Here is a 25,924-nt window from a genome sequence, read left to right as displayed (position 1 = left end):
TAGTCATTAACTGAATCGAGTCTTGTCTGCACTCATCTTCTGTCATGCTACAACCCAAATTATCATCTACGTACTGTATCACAACGCTTTTCAAATCAATATTGCTTAGGTCCATCTGAAGGACCCTATTAAAAATCGATGGAGACTCGCAGTATCCTTGGGGCAAATGAGTGCTTTTCAGTCTAGTTTGGCGAAACATATATGACGTAAGGTTTTGAGAGTCCTTATGCAACGGGATTGAGAAAAACGCATTTTTCAAGTCAATCACCGTAAAATATTGTGCTTCTGCTGGGATACTGTATAATATTGTCGCCAAATTAGGAACTAAAGGAAACTCTGCCTCTACAATCTGGTTAATCGGTCTCGTGTCTTGATAGGATACACTGCGGTATTGCATGGTGACTTGGACATCACTAAAATAGCTTGTTCTATCAGGGCTGAAATAGTTTTAAAAATACCCTCACCCGCCTCTCGAGACATTGGGTAATGTCTTGCTCGAGGTAACATTTCTCCTGGCTTCAACTTTATCTCAACCTCCCCTAACCCCTTCAATAGGCCTACACCATATGGGCCTGTAGTCCATAAAGAGTTTGGTACTTTTTTCAAATCTTCATAAAAAAATGCTGGACGCTGCCACACTATTACCATTCGCTGTGGGATGTCTCTTTTCTCTATTCTGATCCAACATGTAATACTCATCTCGAATATTACTTCATTATCTGACGGATCATCTCTCAACATGTCTTTGTCATTGACGTCAGTTAGTCTTCCCAATCACTGTTATTCATGGCCTGCCCTCGTCATCTGTTCCTTCGAGCATGGTCATTTCCCCTCGCACTATGGCTGCAGTTTACTCTAGGGGAATAGTCTATTTCCCCTCTTCATCCATAGGTATCTGTGCCCTGAACAAGAATTCATCAGGTATTCTCATAATCTTTCCCGCTAAGCCGGGTAGCCATGTCAACAAAATGCATAACCCATAAATAAAGACTTCTGGTTCCGGTGGCATGCCTCGCAGAGCCATTTGCCCTGTAAATGCCAACATAAATTCACCCACATTCATATAATCTATCCCTGGATTAGAGCACACTATGCCCTCATCAGTAAAAGAAATCGTCATATTAAGCTTTGTCATTAAATCTCTTCCTAAAATGTTAACTGGTGTCTGCCGTGAATACAATAATGGAACAGACATGTCATACTCTCCTATAGAAACTGGTAATTCATCAGTAAAAGGAACTCGACTTGTAGCTCCACAGAATCCTTGAGCATTCATGGCATTTCCCGACATTGGGTATTTTCCCTCTCATGTAAATAAATGGGTAGCCCCAGTGTCTACTAAAAAAGAAACAGATTTGCCACCTACCGTCACATCAACCCTTGGTTCCTCTTCAGGGGTCTGGTGTCACTGATAGTACTGAACATATCAAATCACCCTGTGAGCTCTCCTATTGGGGATACATGTATATCCCCGTACCTGTGAAAGGACTTCCTCCCACCACAGTGACACCCCCTACTCTAGGTGTCAATAACTGTCCCGTGTTTGCATTCTGCTGTATCTGCATAGGTGCATGCTGTGACTGCACTTGTGGGGATTCCATGGTGCTTGCTGTGGTTGCAATGTCTGTTGCTTTTGCAGCGCTTGTGCTTGACACACTGTCTGATCTTGGGCGAACCTGTCCCTAGCTTTTGAGCTATATGCTGGAGGATAAGCTGCCCCCCTCTTGAGAATTGCCCATTCTCTATATACCCTTGGCTTCCACACATGCGCGTAATGTGCCCTGTCATCCCACATGTCCAACATACAGGAGGAACTCTTCTGATTTGTCTCCCTTGGTTCAATCCTCCTGGCATATTCTGATTATCATTCTGCATATTCGGAAAACCACCTTGGTTGTTCTGAAAACCACCCCTTCCTCTGTAGACCATTCCTCTGCCTCGTGGTACAAGCCCATTCCCTCGTTGATCCATTTGGCGTTGATTATTCACCTGCGATGTACCCACTGCTTGCTGTATTCCCAATCCTTCCGCTTGTCAATACCGCCCCTTCTATGGCGTACTTTGACAATTTCTTCTGAACTAACTTGCTTCTTCAAGTTTTTATAGCATCTTTCCTCTTCCTATTTTTCTCCTGTAACAGCCGACAGTGATGCACTATGGTCAACTCTATTTCTGCCAATGGGCTTCGCTTCCATTCCTACTAATTTCTTGTGCTGTCTCTGTACTTTTTCTGGCAATAAATGTGGCATAAAATGTGGTAAAATACTGCCACTGTTTTCCCCGTGGCTCTTGCATTTCAAGAGTCCACCGTTCCTGAATACTTTGAATGTAAGCAAGCGGATCTTCGTCATCTGTCATCTTACGTGCCATAGTTGCACCCATGTCTGATGTGTCAGGACACTGCACCCTAAGAGCTCTACAATTGTTAAATGGCGCTGTTAGGCGGAAAGCTGTGCAGTTCCCTCTAGGACCACTGCAAAAGATTTAGGACTACAGGTGTTTGGCAGTAAACCCACTTGGTAGCAGTCTGTACCACACAGATTCACTTGGTAGCTGTGGCTGAGCAGTCAGACTTCCCTCAAGGAGAGTTGGAGTATACAAAATAGGGCAATTTACACAATAGAACAAGCAAACACGGAACAAGGCTTTGGTGTAAAGATATATAGTTATTTATTTATAAAAACACATCTATGAAAACACACTGGCACTAATACGGTAAACATTTCAAGCACAATTACTATAAGAAAAATCAATCCCCCTAACAATAGTTCGACAAGTCTAGGTTCAACGGCACCACTTATTTGCAGACAGAGGTGAATGCTTTAACCTAGATGGGACTTTAGTATTCGTTAGGACGGGAGAGAAAAGGCACGGTATGAAATCAACTCGGTACCAACACTTTTACGAGCAAATGCAAGGCAAGTAAGGCAGGGTCTACTGTAGATTGCAAAGTTCAGAGGCCAGGCCCACTCGGAGAGAGGCAAGGCAATGTGTCCAAAAAAGTATCACAGTGGAAATGCACTTCGAGTCTTTGTCGCAAATTGTTATAGAAAGATTGGACCAGTTCAGAACAGAGAGGTGAGAAAGCTTGGAGGCGACCCAATGGAGAGACGAGGATTCAGACACCTCACACTAACCGACACAAGGGAAGCCAGGCGGACATGGTACCTTGTTTGTGGAGAGACAGCTCCGGCGGGGGCAGTTGTTCCTGGTGGTGGATGCACGTCGGGTCTTTGCCAAGAGAAGAGATTATCTCGTCGTCGAAGGAAAGTTGAAGATCGTTGCACCATCAGGGAAGAGACCAGCCGCGGAGTGCTCCGTCACAAGGCACCACCTTTTGGTCGCGGTACAGGGGTAGTGGCTATCCGGTTGCCGGGGTGCTCTGCACGGGCAATTTGACCACTACGTCCTGGAACGAAGAAAAAGCAAAGGGGACTGGTTGTTCCCACCAGTCAGGGGAAGAGACTCTCCGGCGGGGAGATCTCCTCTGTCGTTGGGAAGTGGTGAGTCGGTTCAGCAGGGCTCCACCGGAGGTGCCGTCGTTGCAGGTCGGCTCAGCTTTACCCTCGTCGGATTCTTAGGTCCTGTGGCGACTTCTAAAGATCCAGTCCCAAAAGCCCTGCTTTTATGCAGAAAACCCCCATTCATTCAGCCTAGCTGTCACTCAAAACACGCTAAGTGGTGAGCGGGGTGGCTCACCACTTGGGCCAATCACACTAGAGTGCGACTTGAGTTGGCAAGGCAACTCAGTCCAGGGTGCCTAAACCCCCTCCTACACCCCCTGTGGTACCCAGACAGAATGGCAACACTTTGGAGGGCCTCTGTGTAGAGGCCCGCCAAAAGTGGAACAAAGGGCTCAACCTTTGGTTTAGGAGTCACAGAGACGAACACAGACGCCATTTTAAAAACCGAGTTCTGGCAAAAAATACCAACCAATAGATTTATTTAAGATAAATAAACCAGTGGTATGTTAGAGATTAACGAGAAAAAGTATTAACCTCCAACAATGGGAAGAATCCCATAGGGTTATATTCGGGGTCGAATATAACAAGTAGTTTCCACTGCCACCAGCCAAAACTCGACGAGGGGGGAAGGGACAGTGCCCCCTCGAATAACAGACCCAGGAGTAATCGAATTACCCCTACTAGTACGTCCACAATAGGATGGTGTGTACTAGTTCTGTTAGTAAATTTAGGTCCAGTAAAGCCAATGGTGACTTTACATGCCCGGGGAGACAGTAGTCAGTCCCCGGGTATGGAGTCTATGATGGAGGTCCGCTAGGACGCCCCAGTGCTACGGCACGGAGGGTGCGGTGTAACACACATAGAAAAACATATGAGACCCTATGGGGTAAAAGACCCCATAGCCCATAGAACACATTGACATTCAAAGGAATTACACACATTCATGTCCAAGAGTGGGAGAAAAAAGAGTCTCACTCTTGGCAGGATGGAAAAAACAAACTCCAGAAATCCAGCAAAGCTGCTGGGGGACTCACTAGGTTAGGAAATTCAGCCTAAACAGAGAATTCTCCCTAACACTCGCCCCCCCCAGACTAAGGGACAGGAGGATTTAATCCACTCCTGGATGAATCTCATACCTCTAGTCGATGACATACATCCTAGAGAGACCATCAGCATTTTGGTGGTGACACCCTGACCTGTGCTCAATGGTGAAATCAAACCCTTGCAGGCAGATCGACCATCTCAGTAGTTCTGGGTTTTCCCCTTTCATTTGCATTAACCATCTCAAGGGTTGGTGGTCAGTCTGAATGACAAAAGTAGAACCATACAAGTCTGGCCTAAACTTCTTCAGAGCCCACACAATAGCAAAGCACTCTCTTTTGATTGTTGCCCACCTTGTTTCAGGATCCTTCAGCTTGTGGCTGATGAAGCAAACGGGGTGCTCTCTACCTTTCCCAACCAGTTGACTGAGTACGGCACCTATTCCTACATTTGAAGCATCTGTCTGCACAATGAAAGCTTGCCGGTAATCAGAAGCTCTGAGTACTGGGGCTTGGCAAAGAGCCTTTTTCAGGTTTTCAAAAGCCTGATTGCACTCCTCGTTCCATCTAACCTTTTTAGGAAATTTGGGCGAGGAGATGACATTCAGTGGAGAAGCTATGGTCCCATAGTTCTCGATGAAATTCCTGTAATACCCAGTGAGGCCTAGAAAGGCTCTCACCTGGGTCTGAGTAGTAGGTGTTGTCCAATTTTGCATAGCTTCAATCTTACTGAGCAAAGGCCTTATTTCTCCACCTCCTACCTCATGTCCAAGATAGACTACCTTACTCTGTCCAATTTGGCATTTACTCGCCTTTATGGTCAGATTGGCTCATCCAAGAGCCTGCAAAACATCTCTCAGGTGGGTTACATGCTCTTCCCAGGAATTGCTGAACACTGCTATGTCATCCAAGTATGCCATGCAGAAGTCCTCCATCCCATTCAGAACCTGGTTTACCATCCGTTGAAATGTAGCAGGTGCATTCTTCAATCCGAAAGGCATTACCTTAAACTGGTATAAGCCAACGGGGGTAGAAAATGCAGTTTTCTCTTTGGCATGGTCTGTCAAGGCTATTTGCCAATATCCTGACGTCAAGTCAAATGTGCTGAGGAACTTGGCTGCGCCAAGTTTGTCCACCAACTCATCTGTTCTTGGCAAAGGGTGGGCATCAGTCTTGGTGACTGCATTAAGAGCTCTATAATCCACGCAGAATCTAAGTTCTTTAGATCCGGCCTTTGGTACTAACACAACTGGGCTAGACCATGGACTAGTAGAGGGCTCTATTACCCCGAGATCGAGCATCTTGCTGACCTCACCTTTGATGTGGGTTCGTACGTTTTCTGACATTCGGTATCCTCTGCTTTTGACTGGCAGACAGTCACCAGTGAGTATGTCATGCTGGCCCCAAGGGGTCAAGCCTGGTGAAAGCGAGAACAGGGAGGCAAACTGATTCAACATAGATTTGCACTCTTCTCGTTGCTCGGGTGTCAGATTTTAAGAGAGATTTACTCCTTCAATTTTTTCGTCTAAAGGTAAGCCTCTGAGGAGATCCGGAAGAACTTCACTCTCTTCTTCTTCCTCAGAGGATGCTAGAAGCAACGTTCCCACATCAGGTCTTGAGACATACGCTTTGAGTCGGTTGGTGTGGAAGACTGTCGGAGCCTCCTTGGGATTGCCCAAGTCCACCAGATAGTTGACCTCTCCGAGTTTACCCACAACTCTGAAGGGTCTAATCCATTTGTCTTGCAAGGCCCTCTGCCTTGTTGGGATCATAACGAGAACGAGCTGGTCTTGAGCGAACTCAACCATGTTAGCCTTTTGATCATGCCAGTGCTTGACCAATGCTTGTCCAGCTTCCAAGTTATCGCTTGCTTCTGTCATCATGTGCGACATTCTCCTCCGGAGACCTATCACGTAGTCAGTCACTCTGACTGGCTTGGGGGAAGGAGCACTCTCCAACCCCTCCTTAATCAGGGCCAATGGACCTCTGACGGGATGACCATAGAGAAGCTCGAAGGGAGAATAACCTAAACCTTCCTGAGGGACTTCTCTATAAGCAAAGAGAAGGCATGGTAGTAGAAGGTCCCACTTACGCTTAAGGGGTTCCTCTAAAGCACCTATGATGCTCTTCAAGGTTCGGTTGAACCGTTCTACCAACCTATTTGTTTGTGGGTGGTAAGCTGTTGAGAACTTGTAAGTAACTCCACAGGTTTTCCACATGGCTTTCATGTAGTGGGACATAAAGTTTGACCCCCCTGTCAGAGATTACTTCCTTAGGAAACCCGAACCTAGTAAAAATACCAAGGAGGGCGCAAAGTTCAGAGGCCAGGCCCACTCGGAGAGAGGCAAGGCGATGTGTCCAAAAAAGTATCACAGTGGAAATCCACTTTGAGTCTTTGTCGCAAATTGTTATAGAAAGATTGGACCAGTTCAGAACAGAGAGGTGAGAAAGCTTGGAGGCGACCCAATGGAGAGACGAGGATTCAGACACCTCACACTAACCGACACAAGGGAAGCCAGGCGGACACAGTACCTTGTTTGTGGAGAGACAGCTCCGGCGGGGGCAGTTGTTCCTGGTGGTGGATGCACGTCGGGTCTTTGCCAAGAGAAGAGATTATCTCGTCGTCGAAGGAAAGTTGAAGATCGTTGCACCATCAGGGAAGAGACCAGCTGCGGAGTGCTCCGTCACAAGGCACCACCTTTTGGTTGCGGTACAGGGGTAGTGGCTATCCGGTTGCCGGGGTGCTCTGCACGGGCAATTTGACCACTACGTCCTGGAACGAAGAAAAAGCAAACGGGACTGGTTGTTCCCACCAGTCAGGGGAAGAGACTCTCCGGCGGGGAGATCTCCTCTGTCGTCGGGAAGTGGTGAGTCGGTTCAGCAGGACTCCACCGGAGGTGTCATCGTTGCAGGTCGGCTCAGCTTCACCCTCGTCGGATTCTTAGGTCCTGTGGCGACTTCTTAAGATCCAGTCCCAAAAGCCCTGCTTTTATGCAGAAAACCCCCATTCATTCAGCCTAGCTGTCACTCAAAACACGCTAAGTGGTGAGTGGGGTGGCTCACCACTTGGGCCAATCACACCAGAGTGTGACTTGAGTTGGCAAGGCAACTCAGTCCAGGGTGCCTAAACCCCCTCCCACACCCCCTGTGGTACCCAGACAGAATGGCACCACTTTGGAGGGCCCCTGTGTAGAGGCCCGCCAAAAGTGGAACAAAGGGCTCAACCTTTGGTTTAGGAGTCACAGAGACGAACACAGACGTCATTTTAAAAACCGAGTTCTGGCAAAAAATACCAACCGATAGATTTATTTAAAATAAATAAACCGGTGGTATGTTAGAGATTAACGAGAAAAAGTATTAACCTCCAACAATGGGAAGAATCCCATAGGGTTATATTCGGGGTCGAATATAACAAGTAGTTTCCACTGCCACCAGCCAAAACTCGACGAGGGGGGACGGGACAGTGCCCCCTCGAATAACAGACCCAGGAGAAATCGAATTACCCCTACTAGTACGTCCACAATAGGATGGTGTGTACTATTTCTGTTAATAAATTTAGGTCTAGTTAAGCCAATGGTGACTTTACATGCCCGGGGAGACAGTAGTCAGTCCCCGGGTATGGAGTCTATGATGGAGGTCCGCTAGGATGCCCCAGTGCTACGCCACGGAGGGTGCGGTGTAACACACATAGAAAAACATATGAGACCCTATGGGGTAAAAGACCCCATAGCCCATAGAACACATTGACATTCAAAGGAATTACACACATTCATGTCCAAGAGTGGGAGAAAAAAGAGTCTCACTCTTGGCAGGATGGAAAAAACAAACTCCAGAAATCCAGCAAAGCTGCTAGGGGACTCACTAGGTTAGGAAATTCAGCCTAAACAGAGAATTCTCCCTAACAGGCGCTCCATCGTGCGCTATGTTCTGTGCCGTGACTATTGAATAGCCTGCTCTCATCCAACTGTCATCAGCCCTTTCCCCAAGAATGGCTCCTACGAGACCCTTAATGTCCCCTATTCCTAAAGTATTTCCCCTGTCATTTTATCTAGCTCATAGATCCATTGTCGCGCATCCGCCGTTAAACTGGGAAGATTACACCTTAAATTATCCTTATACATTTGTGGCCATGGAATATACTGCAGTCTGGCCCCTCCTTTCTCCAACAAAGGGAACTGCGTGAACCAAAATCCACAATTGGCTACCATAGTCTGCCTGTCCATAGTGGGGACAATGGTTCCTGATTGCATTCTACCTGGCAATGACCTCAGCCTGCTCACATATGGCGGTGACTCTCCCTTCTCGCTATGCGATTGTCCTTTAAGACGCTCTGGATACGCCATGGGATCTGGCGTCCTATCTTTAGGCTGCTCTAGATCAGAGACCAGTAGAATGGTACTGCTTTTCACCTAGCCCCTTATGTCTCTCTGCAGACATCCCTCAGGACCACATGCACATCCTCCCTCTTCCCCACAGAAGGTGTCTCTCTCTTCATCCGACATATCTAGCCCCCAGCTAGTATGGCTCTCATCCCCTTCACCAAAGTCAGCCTGTCTAAGGGGAAGGCTTATTGCTCGAGACTAAAAAGGTATCTTTCTTTGCTTTGTGATTGGAAGAGAGGGACTGATCTCCATTTCCTCGGCTTCCTGATTTGCTTCCTTCTGTCAAGTCTTGATAGGCTTTATCGATCATATCTCTGATGCTCCTTATGTCAAAATTCTCTTCTAGGCTACCCTACATGGTCCTGATGTTGCTACCTGTAATGGGAGGAACTCCTCTATATTGCCCCATGATATCACTGGACTCGGTTCCATTAACTCTCTCTGAATGCGATTAATATCGCTCTCCCTCTGTCTCCTTTTTTGCTCCATTTCTTCATATAACTCTCTTCGCTTTCTCGCTTATAATCTAACTCTTTCCTCTTCTTGTCTTTTCTCCTCCCTTGTTTCGTTCGCTCTATGCTCTTCTTCTTCCCTTTGTTTTTGAATCCTTTTATCCCTTAATTTCTGCGTTTCCTCCTCTTCTCTATTCCTTTCTTGCCTATCTGTTTTCGGCTCTGCCTACTCTTTCTCTTATGTTCATGCTCTTTCAGTCTCTTTTCTCATTCGCTGTCTTTTCTGTCCTGCTAGTCTTGATCTTCCATTTGCCTAACTTTCTCTATACATGTCCCATCAAGCTTGAGCAATATTTGTCCACCCATCCATTTGCTCTGTACGAGCGTTACCTCGTCAGCTTTCTCCTTTTCTCCATTCCATTTCTTAATCCCTCGTTCTAGGTCTGTGGTTACATTCGATCGTTCACTTTTCTCCTCCTTATTCTGTAAAATATTTAAGATCTCCTCCTTTCTTCTAGTCTCTTCTGGGCTATCGTCACTGCCATAAGCAGGTGGTTCATATATCGGATTACTATACCCTGTCGCCGCTTTTAGTTCCTTTAACAGGTACAATCCTACATATTCTCTACTATCGCTGTTTACTTCCGGTGAGGTAAGGTGAGAAGAAGGCTTGACACCTTCCTTCTCACGCTGGCTAAGCATCCATTCCTCAGGAGGTGGGTCCTCCCGCTCCTCTTGGTACATTTTCCAGAGCTCTGAAATAGCTAATCTTTTCTCCAATTTCTTCCTCATGTACACAGCGTGCAAATATGTGGTCATGTTGTCACTGCCTTCGACAGCGATCCCCCTTGTGTCCATGGCATGAACATTTTATCTGCAGTGCCCTTTAACCATTACGCTCTATACTGTTTGAGTTTAGGCATGTGTTTTGGCAGTGTTTTACACAGGTGCATCAGTGGAGTAATATCTCCCATTGTGAGAAGTCTCAATTGACTGTCAACACTTACCATCGTTTTCACAGATACGTTTCTGAAAAACAAAAAATATGAGCGCGCTCCAACCTTCGCCGCTCAAAGCCTCTATTTCTCAATTATCGCAACCTACTTTTTGGTCGACGCCGACAATCACCTAAAATAGGCAATAACTTTTTATTTCTACTTCAACTTTAAACAGCCTATTCTTGTCGCTCTTCGACAGCTTTTCCTTTCAATACACAACACGCAGACAGACAGACTAGTCGACTCTTTTTACATATATAGAATGGTACTGCTTTTCACCTAGCCCCTTATATACTCCGATTGGAGTTTCAGTCATTTCCTATAATAAACATGTTCCCAATTGAGGTTTGAAATGACTCCTTCTAGACCTGCCTTGAGGTAGTAAACCAGGTTCTTAAAACACTCTTTGTTATACTTTAAATGCTTTTCATTATATTTTAAACAACCCAATGTTACTTTTCTACATTACCATGATCCCATCCCCTTACTTTGCCATTCCCCTTAGTCTACTCACCATTCGCTCTTCAGCTCAAGGCCTTCTGTATCGTCTCCCCTCCTCCAATCAGCCGCTTTCACCTTTTGTCTGCAAGGCGACTGTGAAAACCACAAGGGATTTTGTCAAAGAGGGACCCGTCCCACCTATTGATTTTTCTTGCAAGAATTCTATATCGGCCGCTCTCCACAGGAAACCTTGCGATCTTCTGGCTAGATGGCGGAGGTTGTTCGATTGTCCGAAATGCTAGAAACGTACTGGTCAATGGGTCTAACCATATTATCTCTGCTACCACGTGAACCCGTAGGCCCTTTTAATGAGGTAAAACTTTATTGGATGGATGGGGATGCAGAATTTACTCTTAAACCAATATTAAGACCGACTCAGGAAGTGGCAAAACATAGCTGTTTTATTGTCAATTGTCTAAAACAGGATATACAACGGACATCAACAGACATCCCAAAGCATATCTCGCAACGTTTTACATGATAAAATACACTTTTATAGCAAAAACTCGTCATCATTGATGTCATACTATGTGGCAAACTAAGAAAACCGATCTGGGATTGTGGTTGGTCTATGGGAAACATCTAGGTATACTTTCTATGGGGGATAGGATTCTGATTGGGTCTCCATAGTCAGGTGGACAACAATGCCCACCCCTAGTGCAAGTCATCTTCATTGTCACCAAATATACAACGTTTCATTGGCTCTCAAACTATAGGGCTGTTTGCTACATGGCCCTCTATAATTGGTTGGTATGCTTGTACCCTTCTGGAATATTTCACTCGCTAGCAGCACGCAAGCTGGTACCCAGGTGCTTGGGGGTGGACTCGACCATGCCACCCGCACAATTAGCCCATCATCCATCATTACTCCTGATGTCTGCCATTCGAATTGTCTTTGAACTCGGCCTTGCAAAGTATTACTGTGCCTGAGAATAGAAGGGAGTGTGAGCACGTTCTTATCTTCAGTCTCGATGTAGCTTGCCCAAAGTCTATTCCCATGTACCCCATGTGACATGAGACTATGTGTTAGCTCCTTCTTCGCATTAATACTATTAAATGAATAAAACGTGGCACTTATAGTGTTTTTCCATTGCACCTCAACAGGAGCTTGCCTCGCTTGTCACGTTCATTGTATCTTCTCGAATAGATAACCAGTTTCTTGGCTACCTCAGCCCTTGACACTGGGGCAGACAAACCTTCTCGATTCTTCTCCATCTTCAGCTGCTTTTCTCTGCTGCGTCATACTTTCAGCCCTTTTGTTATTGAGGTCCTGGTTTGCTAAAATGCAACACCGAACATCCAGCTTCTATACATATACATATATATTTATTGGCGGCATCGCCTACAGTCTACTCACTACGTATAGCCAGCCTTGCTGGTTACTTAGTTTACTTGCGTTTCGGCATCTGTACAGTTATAAAGTGACTTATATTTTCTTCAATGTTCTTCGCACGTGCAATCTTCATTCCGCACATGAAATGCTACTCAACTCTTTATTTCGTCATCAGATTCTATGAGGTCTATTCGCCTTCTCTCTTGGCATCTTTTCTTGGTGCGTCGTCTTTGCTTCATGTGACGTCACCAATCTCCTCTTTCATTCATCTTTACACTTCTTCCGGGACTTCTCCTAAGAGGCCATCAGCTCTCTGAGGATATATGAAGAACATTTTTCTCAATGGATACCTTGGGCCTCATTACAACTATTGCGGAATGGGTTTAACGGTGCTGCTAATGGTGCCGGAGCCATTAAACCCATTCCGCAATATTACGAGGTTCCCTCGCAGGACCCGCTCTGGATGTCTGATTTTACCAGACGTTTTACCAGACGTCCAGAGTGGGTCCCGCGAGGGGGCCAGGGAGCTAACAACGGGCCGGTCGTAATCGACCCGTTGTTAGCTTCCGCACCCATTCCCATTGAGCCCTATGGGGGCTCGAATGAGAATGGGGAAGGACCGGGCCCGGGTTCCCTGAAGGAGGAAATACCGGGCCTTCCATACTCGGAATGGCCCGGTATTTCCCCATTCAGGGAACCCGGACATGGTTTTGGAGGCAGCCATGCCCTTAAAAAGGGCATGGCTGCCTCCAAAGTCGTAATGAGGCCCCTTGTCTCAAAGGCTTTTTGTGTTATAGGCATCATTACTGGTGTTTTGCTCGTCGCAATTTCCAGTTCCCAACATATAGGCAAGAGGGGGTGGGATTCCCGGTAGAGGCACTTGACTCCTCCTCTAAAAGGGCTTAAATGACGAAGAGGATCGGCATCCGTAGGGCTGCATGTAATATTTCATTTTGTAGGATGCGAGAGGCGCTTCTTATGCATTTTCATATAAATGAGCATGACCCTTGAATAGCAGTGAGTCATTTCATTATTAAAGTGTCTTCCATGTCTGTTGCTTTGTGGTATCTCACAGTCTACATTTGTGATCTATTGATGGTTTTCTGTTATAGCCAGACATTGTTCTAGCTGCTCTCAAATCCCATCATTACCATCCACTTATATGGCAAGAGCCACAGGCAATGGACGTATTACAGGTCATTCATTACATGGTATATATACATCATACCATTTTTTACTTGTATTGATAATTACAAGACTGACGTGACAGATGCTTCCTTCATCACCATTTCTACAACATGGAGCAGGAGAATCCTGACACAACGAGCCATGACATGCTGTGCAGGGTCTTAAGTGCTCTGTAAGATCACATGCATCAGCACCAGTGCTGCTAGCTAAAACCGCACACGTATAACACGTGCGTTCGCGATCGCGTACTGCCAGTCATATAATCTTGGCTTTGCTTATAGATTCCATCAGTATATATTTTTTCCAGCAGTACTCTAGTTGACATGGTAGCCAATGCATGTTCCAGCAACACATATGATCAAACCTCATGGACAGAACATGACACGATTATAGGTATGTGAGTGAAAGATGTAGGTTCTTGCCTGGTGGCAACAGTAATTGTTCAACATTAGATATGGTAGATGGATTCAATACCATATTTTTGTATTTGTGTGTCCTTAGGCAACTAAATGCCATGAGGCCAGGCATATAGATAAAAGCCATCATCAATATGAGCAAGTTTGGCTGTTTTAACTATTATCAAGTTGAAATATGAAGCAGACGTAGTTCACACACTTTATAAATGCATGTTTACATGTGTTCTGTTGTAGATGGCAGTGTCAAGTCCTGAGGAAGACATATCACTGCACATGTGTGCTTTGTAATGTTGAAACTAGTCAATGGGCCTCATTGTGACCCTGCCGGTCTGGTATATTAATGTGCCGGTAATTCTGTTTACCAACATGTTTCCAGACAGAGTACAGGTTTTTCCGGTGGAGTGGCCTGATTTAACTCCAGCCAATGGCTGGAGATAGGTCAGGCACCTCACCAGCAATAAACAACTGATATTACCGGCACTGGTATTATAGGTGCCGGTGATACTGGCCATCCCCCCATGGAGTCCTATGGATTTCATGGAATGTTGATTGACATACCCTTGCTGGCACCTATAATATGCCAATAATTCGGGCAGATTAAGCGCCGGTAACCGTATTACAGTTCGGTGGTATCCCGCCAGATTTACTAGCGGGATACCACCTAACCTATAATGAGGGCCAATGAGTTTTAATTCAGTTAGAACTCCTTGAGCTCAAAGTATTTTGATACTTAAAGCTCCTAATTGATATAGATTTTTAAACTTCGTGATTGGAATATTTCTTGGAACTAAATTTCGGGAAATGTTGTTTTAAAATAGGATTAAGTAGAGGCCTTTAAAATATCTTTAGAAGGTGGCCTCTTAAGTTTTGCACATGGAACTTTGGCTCACTCTAGGTATATAAGTCATTGTGAGCCATAAATATACATGGTTGCATTTTGTAATGGGAGTCCATTAAAAATTATAACCTGCCGCATCATGCACTTTATGTGCCGAACATTTTTAATATTATATGTATGTTTGAGGACTGTATATAAGAAATGCGCTGTTTCTGAATTTGAATAAAATAAACATGTGGCAATTCAATAAGGTGTGTGACTTACCTCTGTTGGGATAGCAATTACAACATCAATTTGATTAATTTGTCCTTTCAGGCACACATTGACATATGTACAATGCACAATGATCTTCATGGTGATAGCACTTGTTTATCGGCAAACAAAAAGCACTAATTGTGACTGACTTGAATGTACAGATACCATTGGAGTGTGGCCGGGCCCATTCTCCTCTAGTACAATGCCCCTATTGTAAAAAAAATTAAGATTCTATCATTCTGGTGCCCTCCTCATTTTATGGGAACCGTAGTAAAACTGGCCTTAAATGTTCCTGCACGTCAACTTCAGATTAACCAAGAAGAATGATTGTTTGTTTATTTATTCAAAAACAAGTCTAGTAAACACACACATTCATAAATTTCAAACAGTACGATCACAGGAACAGGATTAACCAAGGAGATACCATTGCTCGCCTACATTTTAAGAATTCATGTTGCACTTTTAGTCACAGAAAAGATGAGGGAGAAAACACACACTCCAAGAAGCAAGAGGCATAGTAACCTTTAGAACCCTAGGCTGGTTCAGGGAACTATGGTTGAGATGACTGAAGAAGAGTCCAAAGAGAGAAGGAAGACTAAAGGATATCAAGATCTCTTCAATCCTAACCAAACACAGAGTAGACTGATGAGAAACTATATCAGTTGGATCCTAATGAGGAAGTTGCACGAAGGTGGAAACAGAAAATCACTGATAGGAGAAACCTCTTGACTATGAAGGTGGACCCTTAGAGATTACAATGGTTGAGAGCAATCACAGCCATTGCAGAGCTAAGAGGAGGCAGCTGGAGAAAACCCCACTAGAGATGCCGACAGACATACTGAGGCCTTGGAAGGTCCCACACTTAGAGAAACCTAAGGGACCAAAATCTTCTCAGGAATTCTTAAACTGTGCATGACATCTACTGTCTCATCAGTGGGATTGAAGATGCCCACATCTCTACAGTGAAGTAGGTTTGGTGGCTCCAGTGATTATGGAAAACCCCCAGTGGCCAGGAGACCAAGAATATATTTCAGCTCGAGACTCTACCAGTGGAGAGCAAGGAACAATTGAGGAGGTAGAACCCACTCTCTAAACCAACAAGGTTAAAATCATAGAAGATGCATCTCCATAGCCAGTTGTGAGAAGGTATGTGAGAAAGAAAAGTGAGATTAACATCAAACAGACAAACAAGCAGGAAGCTGAGTAAATATTTATTTAGGATAGCATGCTAACCTGCAACAAAGCATAAACAATATTGCACATCACCTTCCCAGGTTCCCAGAGCTTTCCTCATGCACCAGCAGGGACAATTCATGGGGTTGTTTCTCCGGGGACTAGCAAATCACCATATCACAAATGAGGATGACTTCACCTTAGCTTTATGCCCTAGGTTCTGAGTTTTGAGCCCTGCTCACGGGAGCCCTTTTGAAGGAGTGGTTGTCACTTACACTATTAAAACTACAGAAGTCAAATATTGTTTCCTTCTGATATAACCAACAAAAGGCCTCATCAGGAGTCTGGCGGTATGGGATGGGATACCGCCAGAGCAAATAGCATTACAGCTACTTGGTCTGGCATTATTAGCGTCCGATCACAAGTATCGGTACAGTTGAAGTTCCTATTCACATGATACACGGTCACCTCACTATGCATCAACATTTCGTCAATATCTTGCCACAATTCTTTTCCCCATAATTCTTTTGCATGAATTTTCCATTCATTTTTTTTTGCCATGTCGTCCATTTGCCACAGACCAATAGGCAGTGTATATATAACATCAACCAGGTGCTTCTTGTTTCAATCCCTGGTATACTGCATACAACTCTGCAAATTAACTACTCTTCCCTTTACCCGACGTTGTCAACATTTTCTTCATTTATGGATTATATGATACTGCCTTCCAGTGTCGTTCAGTCCCCACATATTTGGCTGAACCATCGGTGGACCAGGCATGTTCAGTTTGTTCGCTAGTTAGCTCCCAATAAGTAACTCCTCATTTTACAGGAGACTCACAAATTTCAGTCCCCTCCAACGGTTCTAAATCAACCAGCGGAACACTTGCTAATGTAATTTTGCAATTCCACCCTTCCCTGTTTTAGCACTGTCTTGTATGTACCATTTCCACTTAATGATGCTAGCCTCCTAAGCATGTCCTATTCGATGTGTTTTGGGAGAGCTCAGTACCCATTGCATGATCGGAATTTCTGGTCGGATTAATACATCATGACCACTGTCATTTGTTCTGTAACCACAAGAGCCCAATAGCAAGGCAACAACTGCTTCTCAAAGGGCGTGTATTTGGCACCAGCTTTGGGTAATTTACTATTCCAGAAACCCAAGGGAACATGCCTCCTATCCTGTTTCTCCCACAAACTCCAATTGCATAATTCTCACGTACAGACACATTTAATTCCAGTTCACCTGCCCTTAACGGCCATAAAACAAGTACTCTCTGGATGGTATCAGTTGCTAACTGAAATGCTTTCTCTTGCTCACTGCCCCATTCAAGGTTAGATTTATTTTGTGTCACTCTGTAAAGAGACACTAAAATATGCCTCAAATGTGGTATATGCTGTCTCCAGAACCCAAACAACCCTATGAACTGTTGAGCTTGTTTCATATTCACGTGTATAGTGAATTCAAGAATCTTTTGTTTGGCCTTTGGCACCATTTCACGATGCCCATTATGCCATTGAATTACCAGAAAAATCACGTCTCCGCTGGACCTTGGATTTTTGTCTCATTACTTTCCCATCCTTCCTTTCTCAAACCCTCAACAATGGTGTCTAGGTGTGTACGCACACTCTGCTCATACTTTCCCTATATCAGAATGTCACCAATGTAGTGTGAAATCTGTACATCAGGTTTGCACAGGATCTTATCCAAATGTTCCGCCACCAGCCGGTGACAAATGGTTGGACTATGCACGTACCCCATGGGCAAACGTTGAAACGTATACTGCCTCCCATTCCAGGAAAATGCAAACTGCTCCTGACGCTCTTCTGCAATCGGTACAGTGAACAATGCATTTGCCAAATCTATCACTGCATACCAAGTTCCCTCGAATTTTTGCACATTCTCAATCAGGGTAAAAGCATCTGGGGCGGCAGGTATTAACAGAGGGGTGTACTTGTTTAACCCACGGCAATCTACAGTCATCCTATAGCTTCTGTCTGATTTCATAACCAGCCTGAACGAATTGTCCCACGCCGTGGTCACAAGGACATAGCCCACCTGCTTCTACATATCCCTTGATGGTATCTGAGATCTCCTTCTGCCCCCAGGAATGCAATACTGTTTCATAGATACCCGTTTTGTGGCCAAACGAACCTGCATGGGGGCTTGTTCAATGTTCCCACAATGATGGGTGTACACGTCAATTGACTCACCCCGAATGTATACGTCTTACCGCCTAATCCTAAAGTCAATCCCTCCAGAATGTCAAAGCCAACAGTATATTCGGGGATGGGAGCAATCAACACTTGGTATTTATTTTGTTTTAAATTACCAATTTTCATGTCAACTCTTGTTTGGACTGCAGGAGTCTCTTTCCCTCCAAGTCTCGTAATGGTAAAATGTCTGCCATTAAATTTTGAAGGATTCCCATGAATTAATGAGGCCTCCACCGCCGGTATCAATCAAAGCCCGAACCTCTTGCATATTCCCTGATTGCCAGAATAGTTTCACATTCACATGAGGTCGTCAGTCTACCTTAATTTGGGCAGACGTTACCGGAGTTTGAGCACAATCCTATTTGTATTTCAAATGCGTATATTTGGACTCTGTCTTCAACATCACACTCACAACCTTTCGTAAATCAGCATAGGTTGGCTGATATGGTGAAGGCATCCCCATGGAATCGTCATCCATCTCCTCCTGAGGAGGCGTGGAAGGGGACTTATCCCCACTTTGCTTGTTCACATCCTGCCTTTTCACTTGTTTATATCGCTCTTTCCCTTCAAGCCCTCGCTTTTTATACAACTGATACATTTTGCGAGTTTCAATTCTATCAATGTCTTCGCTCGGCACACCATCTTTTAGCAGAGCCAAAAACATGTATTTTCGGCATACACGCAAATCTCTACTATCAAACCTCTTTCTAGGGGTCTGCTTATTACTTTGCCCCTCTCTCTCTTTCTCTCAGGGCCTTTCCTCAGCTTTGTCCCATTCCCCTAAGTCTGCTAATTGTCGAATAGCATCCACCACCTCATCCGTTAATTTGACTGTCATCCCCACCTTTAAAGAGATATTTACATTTTTATAGGCCGGTGGAGCAGTTTGAATGATTGTATTTCATGCTGAGACCGACAATGCCACCACCCCCATATTTTTTCCGGATCAATGATATGGATGGCTTCTTTCATAGCATGCTCCCTGAGTCTTTGGATGGCCTCTCTCAGTTTGTACCACCGTTTCCCCTCACTAGGCCAGTCCGATGTAATCGGATACTAATGATTACATCCTTGAGCAGCCAACTGTAACAAACACACTTGCGGATCTCTCCCTTGACCATCCGGAGGCGGCCCTGCACGCAATACCTCTTGAATATGGGTTTCATGGGACAATGGCAGGAACCTCGAGTTGGTCAAATCTACCAAAAGACCTACCACACCTTCATCAACAAATCTGACCATCCATGTTAAGAGAGGCTCACCAGTATTAATTATCTCCCCAACCTCTTATTGAGAATAATCCTCCAACGTTGTTAAATCCACTAAACCCCCTCTGGGATTATTCGGATGTGGACCAGCTCGTCTATGCGTAATTGGCTTACCCGTTACCTCCTTCCTGTCAAGCTCTGGTTTTGACGGTATTTCCCTGTCCGAACCACTCTCTGAACTGGTACTGTTGAATAAATCCCTGTCCCATTGGTCGGGGTCCCAATCAACCCCTGCGGAGGTGATCACCGTTGCCACCTTCCGGGTATTTACTCTCCTCTTCTCTTTCGATATTTGAAATTAAATGGAATGATATTTTATTTATATCACACTCGTACACAAGTGTTTCAGAGCACCACCAGGCAAAAGGAGGGGAATAAGGGAGAACGAAAACAACAATCTTACTAGGTCCAGTGGCATTGAGAACGCACAAGTGCATGGAAAAGGGAAAAGGGGGAAAGTGCATGGAAGGGAGGAGAGGTGGAAAGTGCGGAACAGAGGAGAGAACAGAATAAATAATAAGTAAAAATAAATAAATAAATAAAGGTGATATAACAGTGGTAGTGCAGCCAGTGGGTGGCAGGTGCTAAATTAGTCAGATAGGGTATATCTGAAAAGTGCAGAAGAAAAGTTGGAGGGGGTCTGTGTGGGTACAGATACATACCCCAGTGCAAGGGGTGGCCCGGAGGCAGTGCAGCAGGGTGGCAGGGTGAGCAGGTACCTGGGCTTGAATGACAGAAGGTGGCCAGGTGCATGGTGCCGAGAGAGAAAACAGTTCAGCAGGGGAGAAGAGAGGCAAAGGCAGAAGAGAAGAGGAAGGTCTTGAGGTGCTTCCGGAACCAGAGATGGTTCTCCTCAGGTTTCAAGGTGGCTGGGAGGCTGTACCAAAGAGGGGCCCCACCCGAACACAGAGATCTACCCCCAGCTTGTTTCTTCAGAAAACGACTGACCCTGAGGGATTTAGAAGTAGAGGAGCGAAGGGCTCGAGAGGGGAGGTATTTACAGAGGGATAGTTAGCACAGCAGGTTGAGCGCTCGCTGCTGCGATCTGACCGTAATCTGCAGGTCACAGTTTCGAAATCCCGGCAAGGCCAACTCAGCCTTTCATCTTTCCGAGGTTGTTAAATGAGTACCAATTGCGGTGGGTGATATTGTATGTAAATATGTGCTCTGTAAAGCGCTTTGGATTAAGGCGCTATATAAATAACACATCATTATCATTATTTTGGACACAGGCCCCAGAAAGCCTAGAGAGATACGATCCCAGGGCTTGAGGCCAAGGAGAAGTCTTTCAGTCCTGTTCTGGATCAGTGGTAAAGGGCGCAGAGTGGAGGCAGGTAGATTTAGAAAGAGGCTGTTGCAGTAGTCCCACCTAGAGAGAACCAGAGCTTGGGAGACAGTGAGCTTCTGAGGGAAGGAGAGGAAAGCCAAAGTACCTCTAAGGAGGTGCAGTCAAAAGTTTGACTTTTTAGAGACGTCAGAGATGTGTGCAGAGAAGGAAAGTGTGGATTCAAAGATAACCCAGAGGTTCTTAGTCTTGCAGGTAGAGGTAGGAGGAGGGCCAAGAGAGGCCTGCCAGAGAGTGAGGGGAAAGGATGGTGAAGGTGTACCAATGAGGAGGATCTCATTGTATCAGGCATCTCTCACAGCAGCTCGCTTGGAGGCTGCTTGATATTTATCGGAGTTATCATGACACAATTTCATCTGGAACTGCTGTATTAATGCTATCTGTTTCTAAGCAGCAAGCTCCTTTTCCAATTTCAAGACACTTGCCTGCAATTCTACATTCTGCTGATGCACCTTTCTAGACGCATGTAACAAAATCCAACCTCATCTGCCCAAAGCTGAGTACTCCTTCCCCTTTTCCACAAGCACCTGTTGCAAGCAAGTCGCCACCTCGGTCGGACTTGCCTCTCCTATACTCGTGTCTCAGGTCTCACTCAAACCTGCACCACATACCAAAGTCTGTGCAAGTTTATCATACTGACTCTCTTTTTTTTATTTATACTTGTTTTAACTGTGTTACCAGTTTCTACAAGTGTTGCTTCATCGAACACAGTTTAAAATGAGGTGCCATGAACTTGCTTGGAGTTAGATTGATTGACTCTTTGCCCAAGTAATGGCCTAGCATTTATTGTACAGGTTCAGACTCTCCAGAAAGTTTGCTACTGCGATAACTGACTTGGTGGTTGTGCCATTCATCAAAAAACTCCACCAGTAGTCCTCGCTTTGCAGCCTGAATTCAGTGAATAGGGGTCCCATGAATTTTCTTCTCTCTTCGACCAGACCCTGGCACTGGGTGAGCAGATGTCTTAAATTTTCTGTTGTTTTGTCTCTGTCACAGAACCTACATTGCTCTTCAGTTGAGGTTCCCCTGATTTTCCGGATTTCGTTAGTTTTCAACAGATTTAGCGGAGCTCTTACGAAGGTTGAGCGAATTCTCTTGTTCGGAAATTTGAATAGGTATGTCATAGGTTGATTGATCTTCTGGACATTCAGTGGTAGATGTTTGGTAAGTTTGTTTTTCTCCCCCTTATCCAATGTGTATGGTCTCACTTGCAACCTCTCCTTTTTCTTTGTTTTCTTTTTTTGTAAAGCAAGCTCCTGGGCTGTGGCCAGTACCATGTAGCTCTTTACTTCTGGAGTGGCTGGCTTTCTTTTTCAGGCCCCTAAAAAAAAAGGAAGAAAAATAAAAACAGGAGTACCACAAGTCTAACACTTTCAGCACTGACCCTAAATAAGAAAGAATAGAAATACCAAATAATGGGCCTCATTACGACCCTGCCAGTCCGGAAAGAACGGTGGTGGTGGATTTACCACCACCGTTCTTTCCGGACTGTCTGATTAAGAGTCCTGCAGGCGGGAGTTGTAACTCCCGCCGGTCTGACCTGGCGGGTTTAACACCACCCACCTGCAGGCGGACATGGAAACAACGGCACCATTACAGCATGGTGCCGGTGTTTCCACTTCCCCATTCCCATGGAGTCCTATGGGGGTTAACAGAATTCCGCCTCCGGAATATACGGGTCACCGGTTTGGCAATCACGGAGGCGCAATGGTAATATGAGTCCGGTGGTAACCTGCCGGAAGTTCTGGCACGGTTACCGCCGGACTCGTAATGAGGCCCAATGTGTCTTTCTGGAATTCTATACAATAATTGCTAGACTAATTGAAGGTTTACTTCAGGCACACTTCACTGATTTAGTCTGTTCTTAAACACCTCAAAAGCCTTTCATTCTTCTGAGGTCTTTAATGAGTACCAACACAGGTTGGGTGATATTGGGTGTATATTTTTTCATTATAAAGCGCTTCAGTGTAAGTGCGTATGTGCTATATAATAACACGTATTTATCATTTGGTCATGGACGTCTGCTTGCATTCACAGTAATTTGGTAAAATGGGCCTATACACACGGATCTTAACGATACATATGGCGATCTATTCTTTTATGAAATGTACATCACATTATAGTGATATCGTAACCATATTTTTCGTAGTGTACAATGCTATGTGATGCCACTTCCTGTTTTGTCAACGGGTGAAACTTTGTGTTCCATCGCATCCCACAATATCACTTTGGGGTGGGGTCAAATGACATCACTTCCTGTGAGGTCATCAGGGGTCAAGGGTCGTGTGATGTCACATCCGCTACCCCTGGCATTTTGGTGAAATGATGTCCCCGAGCATCAGGCCATTTAAATCCACTGTGCCTTTCAGAGAATTGAGGCTGAGCTCTTTTCTCACTGCTGAGATTGCGGTTGAGGGAGGTAGGATCAAGAGTTTCCTCCAGAAATAGCCTTTAAGTTCTTGCCAAATGTGAAATGGAATCATCAGCATAGATACTGCACCATAGATTATCGCAGGCACAACCTTTGCTTTGTAGAAATTCTGTAATGAACCACCGATTCCGGCCCTTCTGGACTTCGTGGTCATGATGCACCGCAACATCAGGTCGGTGATTCTTCCAACATGGTCGACGGCCCAGAAATGCTGCGCTCTAGTGTTTACATGCAATGCTCTGCTTCCTAGAAAATGGGCACGCCCCTGCGGCTCTGCGCGTCTCAACGCAACTGCTTAGAGTTGTTAGGCATGTGTATGGAGTCCTTGACCCGTGCTATTTCCAGTTCCTTATCCCTTTTTTCTCGTTCCTGGAACCCCCTCTTGATTCCTGCCTTACTTCTGCTAGCTTTATCACCTTTTATCCCGGATCCCGTCTCGTGCTCAGTGCCGCGGTCTTCCCGGCACTCTCTGAGCATAGGATGCCTGCCCCCTCTCCTTCCTGGATTCTGTCACTGAACATTCCTGTATACTGAACGCTATCCTGCTTAAGGCAGTCGGCTTACCTCACGCTGGAATCCGAAGACTCGCGCCTCTACCTGTACAAGTCTCAATCAGTGAGGAAGAAGGAAGGTGCTCTCAAAAGGACCACAAACAAGGAAACACATGTGAGAAAGAAAGAAGGGTGTGACAAATTCAGTGAGGCTTGTTTGAGAAAAACATCTGCATTTTTTATCCATTCTCCTCGCTTGGGCTGTGAGGGTCTTGATTTTCATGAACAGGAAATCCTGCATTGGGAGTTCATGTCGATGTAGGTTGAAAATCACCCCTAAGTTCCTGAAGCTCTTTCCATTTTCAAGGCACATCCTTCTAGGAAAAGAGAGTTTGTAGGTTTTCTTTTTGATGTTTTCTCAAGGATCATCACTTTTGTTTTCGTATTGTTGATCTCCAGATAATTTTTTCAGAGATAGTTCTGTAGGCTCAGCAATTTCCTCTGTAAGCCAACTCCTGTTTGGTCCATGAGGATGATGTTGTCTGCATAGACCAAACTGTGTATTTTGACTGATGGAGAAAAGGTTCTGGTGTCTTTTTCCATTTCACTGATGTCGCCGATATAGGTGTTATAAAGTGCCGGTGCCAGAGGACAGCCTTGCTTTACACTTCTGAAAGTGAGGATTTTTTCTGACAATCGACCGTTTCCACTCAAACGCACCCTCATCGACGTGTCTGTGTGTAATTCCATGATCGGGTTCAGTATCAAGTCTGGAAAGTTCCATTTGTATAATTTCACCCAGAATTTTTCCCGATTTAACTTGTCAAAAGCCTGGGAAAGATCTATGAAAGTGAGAAAAATGTTTGGGGCAGCTTCCATCACTTTTGCTTTTAAGATGCTCAGAATAAAGATGTTTGCTGCTGTGCCCATATTTTTTGTAAAGCCCGTTTGAAATGGGTCGTAACCCTCTGAAGTTATTACCCATGCTTTAAACTTGTCGAGGAGGAAAGACCCAAAGATTTTGCCAATTGTGTCCAATAGGGCAATTGGACGATAGTTGGTAGGTTCGCCCTTGTCTCCTTTTTTGTGAATGTGCACTATGTTGGTGGTTTTCCAAGACAGGGGAATTGACCGAGAAATTGCACAGTTTTTGAAAATGTCTCCAATCAAAACGGCCCATTCTTCACCATTTGATTTTAAGTCTATATTTGAGGCCCCGTCCGGGCCTGGAGCTCGCAATGTTTTCAGTTTGGCAATCTTTTCACATATTGACTCATTGTTCTGTTCAACGTCCCACATTTTAGATTTCTTTGTTGGTGCAGTGGACAAAGCCTTTGGAAGTTGGAACAGTTTCGAGAAGTACGAGATCCATCTGTTTTCGGGCACATGATTTGATATTGCATCTTGCGTTTCTCTTCCCTTTGTTTTTAATCAGTGACCAAAAGGCTCTTGCCTGTTTCCCACTTAATGTCGATAGCATTTATTCTAAGTCCTGTTGGTATAGCTTGATTTGATAGGATTTTAGCCAACGTTTGCACTTATTTTTTTCTTGTCTTGCTGCTTCCATGTTTACCACTGTTGGAGTTTTTTTTGCTTTTCTCATTTCAATCCGTACTGCTCTTCTTTTCGTTTTTAGCAGTTGGTCGTTTGAATGGTAGTGAGCTATATGTGGCTTATTACCCGTCCTTTGTAGATAGAGGCTGATAGTCTGGGATCTGCAAACTTTGTGCTTCCTTGTCTAATAGGCTGACCCGTTGGTATCGCTTTGTAATTTCTTTTAGTGCCATTGAGTTTAGCCTCAGTCTTGTTCCTCCCTTGTTGACTTCTAAGTTAGGGTTAATTTTTTCTCTGCTAGGAGAATTTAGAGGTTATTCCAAATCCCATTCTGTTTGCAGGAGATTGTGGTTGCTGTGTACAGTTCTCACCACTTCAAATGCCGTAATCTTTGGCAACAGGTCCCTTGAGACATATACATGGTCTAAATTTGCTTTGTGGTTTTCATGTTCCCAGGTAGGTAGATTGTTTTGGGATTTTAATATAGCACTGTGTAGATTGTGTAGGTCTCTAGCGTCCATACTTAGAGCCCACTGTACACCTCTTAGATCTGAATGTGTATGGTGTGCCCCTTTA

This window comes from Ambystoma mexicanum, chromosome 1p, assembly GCF_040938575.1.
Source record: "Ambystoma mexicanum isolate Mex_15411 chromosome 1p, UKY_AmexF1_1, whole genome shotgun sequence".
Lineage (NCBI taxonomy): Eukaryota > Metazoa > Chordata > Amphibia > Caudata > Ambystomatidae > Ambystoma > Ambystoma mexicanum.
The sequence above is the reverse complement of the archived record's forward strand: the minus strand, read 5'-3'. Positions refer to the sequence as shown.